Below are 6,000 nucleotides of genomic sequence, written 5' to 3' on the forward strand. Positions count from 1 at the left end.
AGTATGTTTCGATCAGATCCCAGAGATATACTCCAGTCTCCATTGAGACAGTCAGTATGTTTACATCAGATCCCAGAGATATACTCCAGTCTCCATGGAGACAGTCAGTATGTTTAGATCAGATCCAAGAGATATACTCCAGTCTCCATGGAGACAGTCAGTATGTTTACATCAGATCCCAGAGATATACTCCAGTCTCCACGGAGACAGTCAGTATGTTTAGATCAGATCCCAGAGATATACTCCAGTCTCCATGGAGACAGTGCGTGTGGGTATAGAGTTGTTTAGTCAGTTACTAAGTGTGTTGTTTCTGTGTTTGTCTGAAACCTACAGATGTCTTCAGAACAGAACCTACTTCAAGGAAGCGTCATAAAATGGTCTCCTATTCCCTTTATAGAGCACTACTTTCCTGGTCAAAAGTTAAAAAGTAGTGCACTATACATTGAATGGGATTCCATTTGGGATGTGGGCCAGGTCAGGGGGGGACTGGGTAGGTTCTACCTCCCACTATTAAGATCTTGTCACGGCTTCTATAAGTAGTGGGTGGAGGAGTCAGACGTAAGAGAGCAGGGTATTTCAAAAGATGTGGGATCTATATTTTCCAAAAAAAACAGAGAGACGGTCACGCCACACGACGACCGTCGAGCGCCGCCCCAACAGGAAGAGGCACCATCTTCGGCGGGATTTGTGACAGATCTGCTAGATCAAACATGAAAAAGGAAAAACCTGTAAAATGTTCCCCACAAGCTGGAATATCTTGTTTTTTTTCACGTTTGTAAAATCTTTGTTTTGATGAGGTAAATGAATATGCAAATTTTAAAAAACAATTATCTTGAAAGATGAAGAATCTTTGGCGGTTTTCATCCCAACATCTTAACACGTGAGACACCAATTGTCGTCGTAAAACTTTTTAAAACTTACTCATTCAATGTTTTGTCTGTTCGTCAGTCCTTCTGTCCTTCAGTCCGTCCGTCCTTCAGTCCGCCCGTCTGTGCTGGTCAACCAAATCAAATCATCCCAGGAGGCCCAGCTTTCCCAGCATCAATACAACTCATATATAATTGAACAGAATTTGACAGCTAGACCTTTGCTTTGAAGTGCTTATTAACGGCTTGCTATCAGCAGCGCTGTGAGAGAGAGAAATAGTTTCAGAGGTAAAGAGAGAGAAATAGAGAGAGAGAGACAGAGAGACAGAGAGAAAGACAGAGAGAGAGACAGAGAGAGAGAGAGAAAGAGAGAGAGAGAGAGAAAGAAAGAGAGAAATAGACAGAAATAGACAGAGGCAGAGAGAGAGAGACAGAGAGAGAGAGAGAGAGAGATAAATAGTTTCAGAGGTAAAGAGAGAGAAATAGAGAGAGAAAGACAGAGAGAAAGACAGAGAGAGAGACACAGAGAGAGAAAGAGAGAGACAGAGAGAGAGACACAGAGAGAGAGAGAGAGAGAGAGAGAGAAAGACAGACATAGAGAGAGACAGAGAGAGAGAGAGAGAGAGAGACAGAAACAGAGACAGAAACAGAGACAGAGAGAGAGAGAAAGACAGAGACAGAGAGACAGAGAGAGAAACAGAAACAGAGACAGAGAGAGAAAGACAGAGACAGAGAGACAGAGAGAGAAACAGAAACAGAGACAGAGAGAGAAAGACAGAGACAGAGAAAGACAGAGAGAGAGAGAGAAACAGAGACAGAGAGAGTATCAGCACAACCCATTTTCCAGCATGCACCACCTCACCACAGCAGCACAAACACACTCAAGGTCAGCCTGGTCAGTCGCCTTGGCAACAGCGCAAAGCATCTTGGCGCGGCGTCAGCCATTTTAAATCAGTAATCTGGGTTGTACATCGTGTCGGTCCATCCGACGGGCGCGAGGACCTTCCCTTTTATCTGTAGACCTGCTGAGCGAGGGAAATGTGTCCTAACTGTTGGGTGTGGGTGTTTGAGTGTGTCTGTGTGTGTGTGTACGTGTATTAGACAGAGAGAGCTAAGTGGAACAAGGTTAAGTGGAGGGGGGGTGGGGGGGGAGAGAGGCCAGCCGCCTCGATCTTTACGGCACATCACCGTTGGTCACGTTATTAGAAGGTCCTTCCAAAACGCCCTTGTTAAATATCGATCAGGCAGCAGCCAGGGTCACCTACTTCACCGACGACCGCTGCTGAGGACCCCGAGAAACAGGAAGAAAAAAACAAAACTTTCAATCCACTTAAACCTTTTAAATCTCCTCTGATGATTAACATGGAGGAGGGGAGGAGGAGGGATAGGTGAGGAGGAGGGCATGGAGCAGAGAGAGAGGAGGGGAGGGTGGATGGATGGATGGATGGATGGATGGATGGAGGAGGGCATGGAGAAGAGAGAGAGGAGGGGAGGGTGGATGGATGGATGGAGGAGGGATAGGTGAGGAGGAGGGCATGGAGAAGAGATCGAGGAGGGAAGGATGGAGGGATAGGTGGAGGAGGGATAGGTGAGGAGGAGGGCATGTAGAAGAGAGAGAGGGGGAGAGGATGGAGGGATAGGTGGAGGAGGGATAGGTGAGGAGGAGGGCATGGAGAAGAGAGAGAGAAGGGGAGGGTGGAGGGATAGGTAGAGGAGGAGGGGATGGAAAAGAGAGAGAGGAGGGGAGGGTGGAGGGATAGGTGGAGGAGGGGGGATAGAGAAGAGAGAGAGGAGGCGAGGGTGGAGGGGGGATAGAGAAGAGAGAGAGGAGGGGAGGGTCGAGGGATAGGTGGAGGAGGAGGGCATGGAGAAGAGAGAGAGGAGGGGAGGGTGGAGGGATAGGTGGAGGAGGAGGGCATGGAGAAGAGAGAGAGGAGGGGAGGGTCGAGGGATAGGTGGAGGAGGAGGGCATGGAGAAGAGAGAGAGGAGGGGAGGGTGGAGGGATAGGTGGAGGAGGAGGGCATGGAGAAGAGAGAGAGGAGAGGATTGAGGGATAGGTGGAGGAGGGGGGATAGAGAAGAGAGAGAGGAGGCGAGGGTGGAGGGGGGATAGAGAAGAGAGAGAGGAGGGGAGGGTGGAGGGATAGGTGGAGGAGGAGGGCATGGAGAAGAGAGAGAGGAGGGGAGGGTCGAGGGATAGGTGGAGGAGGAGGGCATGGAGAAGAGAGAGAGGAGGGGAGGGTGGAGGGATAGGTGGAGGAGGGGGCATGTGTGTGTGTATTTGTGTGTGTATTTGTGTGTGTGTTTGAGTGTTTTGTCTGTGTTTGGTATGTGTGTGTGTGTATTTTTGCATGTGTGTGTGTTTTATCATGTTTGTGTGTGTGTGTGTGTGTTTTGTCTGTGTTTGTCATGTGTGTGTGTCTTCTCATCCGTGTGTGAGTCTCCTCGTGTCTAGGCCCTTGCAACCAATTACCTGCCTGCCCTCTAAGCCTGATTAATATATCTCTATCTCTCCATCTCTGCTCCTTCTATCTCTCCATCCCTGCTCCTTCTATCTCTCCATTCCTCCATCCCTGCTCCCTCCATCTCTCCATCTCTCCATCTCTCCATCCCTGCTCCTTCTATCTCTCCATCCCTGCTCCTTCTATCTCTCCATCCCTCCATCCCTGCTCCCTCCATCTCTCCATCTCTCCATCTCTCCATCCCTCCACCTCTCCATCTCTCCATCCCTGCTCCCTCCATCTCTCCATCCCTCCATCCCTGCTCCCTCCATCTCTCCATCCCTCCATCCCTGCTCCCTCCATCTCTCCATCCCTGCTCCCTCTATCTCTCCATCCCTCCATCTCTCCATCCCTCCATCTCTCCATCCCTCCATCTCTCCATCCCTCCATCCCTGCTCCCTCCATCTCTCCATCCCTCCATCCCTGCTCCCTCCATCTCTCCATCCCTGCTCCCTCTATCTCGCCATCCCTCCATCTCTCCATCTCTCCATCCCTCCATCTCTCCATCTCTCCATCCCTGCTCCCTCTATCTCTCCATCCCTCCATCTCTCCATCCCTCCATCTCTCCATCCCTCCATCTCTCCATCTCTTCATCCCTCTGAGTCATTTCACCGACACCCCTGTAGAAAGAGGCCTTAAACAAAACAAACAGCTGACATTCATTCAGGATCGGCGGCTCGTAACAACTTAGAAGTATTGATTGAGACGTAATGTCTTCCACAGTGCATCTCTTAGAGGGCATATTCAGAAGAAGTCTTCGTTTGAGTAGGAGGATAGAGGCTGATGGAGGAGAGGGTCAGGTCTTCTTTTCAGTAGGAGGATAGAGGCTGATGGAGGAGAGGGTCAGGTCTTCTATTGAGTAGGAGGATAGGGGCTGATAGAGGAGAGGGTCAGGTCTTCTTTTCAGTAGGAGGATAGTGGCTGATGGAGGAGAGGGTCAGGTCTTCTTTTCAGTAGGAGGATAGTGGCTGATGGAGGAGAGGGTCAGGTCTTCTATTGAGTAGGAGGATAGAGGCTGATGGAGGAGAGGGTCAGGTCTTGTTTTCAGTAGGAGGATAGAGGCTGATGGAGGAGAGGGTCAGGTCTTCTATTGAGTAGGAGGATAGAGGCTGATGGAGGAGAGGGTCAGGTCTTCTATTGAGTAGGAGGATAGTGGGTGATGGAGGAGAGGGTCAGGTCTTCTATTGAGTAGGAGGATAGTGGCTGATAGAGGAGAGGGTCAGGTCTTCTATTGAGTAGGAGGATAGTGGCTGATAGAGGAGAGGGTCAGGTCTTCTATTGAGTAGGAGGATAGTGGCTGATAGAGGAGAGGGTCAGGTCTTCTATTGAGTAGGAGGATATAGGCTGATGGAGGAGAGGGTCAGGTCTTCTACTGAGTAAGACGATAGAGGCTGATAGAGGAGAAGGTCAGGTCTTCTATTCAGTAGGAGGATAGAGGCTGATGGAGGAGAGGGTCAGGTCTTCTATTCAGTAGGAGGATAGAGGCTGATGGAGGAGAGGGTCAGGTCTTCTATTGAGTAGGAGGATAGTGGCTGATAGAGGAGAGGGTCAGGTCTTCTATTGAGTAGGAGGATAGAGGCTGATAGAGGAGAGGGTCAGGTCTTCTATTGAGTAGGAGGATAGTGGCTGATGGAGGAGAGGGTCAGGTCTTCTATTGAGTAGGAGGATAGTGGCTGATGGAGGAGAGGGTCAGGTCTTCTATTCAGTAGGAGGATAGTGGCTGATGGAGGAGAGGGTCAGGTCTTCTATTCATTAGGAGGATAGTGGCTGATGGAGGAGAGGGTCAGGTCTTCTTTTCAGTAGGAGGATAGTGGCTGATGGAGGAGAGGGTCAGGTCTTCTTTTCAGTAGGAGGATAGTGGCTGATGGAGGAGAGGGTCAGGTCTTCTATTGAGTAGGAGGATAGAGGCTGATGGAGGAGAGGGTCAGGTCTTGTTTTCAGTAGGAGGATAGAGGCTGATGGAGGAGAGGGTCAGGTCTTCTATTGAGTAGGAGGATAGAGGCTGATGGAGGAGAGGGTCAGGTCTTCTATTGAGTAGGAGGATAGTGGGTGATGGAGGAGAGGGTCAGGTCTTCTATTGAGTAGGAGGATAGTGGCTGATAGAGGAGAGGGTCAGGTCTTCTATTGAGTAGGAGGATAGTGGCTGATAGAGGAGAGGGTCAGGTCTTCTATTGAGTAGGAGGATAGTGGCTGATAGAGGAGAGGGTCAGGTCTTCTATTGAGTAGGAGGATATAGGCTGATGGAGGAGAGGGTCAGGTCTTCTACTGAGTAAGACGATAGAGGCTGATAGAGGAGAAGGTCAGGTCTTCTATTCAGTAGGAGGATAGAGGCTGATGGAGGAGAGGGTCAGGTCTTCTATTCAGTAGGAGGATAGAGGCTGATGGAGGAGAGGGTCAGGTCTTCTATTGAGTAGGAGGATAGTGGCTGATAGAGGAGAGGGTCAGGTCTTCTATTGAGTAGGAGGATAGAGGCTGATAGAGGAGAGGGTCAGGTCTTCTATTGAGTAGGAGGATAGTGACTGATGGAGGAGAGGGTCAGGTCTTCTATTCAGTAGGAGGATAGTGGCTGATGGAGGAGAGGGTCAGGTCTTCTATTCATTAGGAGGATAGTGGCTGATGGAGGAGAGGGTCAG

The sequence above is a fragment of the Oncorhynchus mykiss genome, chromosome 18 (assembly GCF_013265735.2).
Source record: "Oncorhynchus mykiss isolate Arlee chromosome 18, USDA_OmykA_1.1, whole genome shotgun sequence".
NCBI classification, from domain to species: Eukaryota; Metazoa; Chordata; class Actinopteri; order Salmoniformes; family Salmonidae; genus Oncorhynchus; species Oncorhynchus mykiss.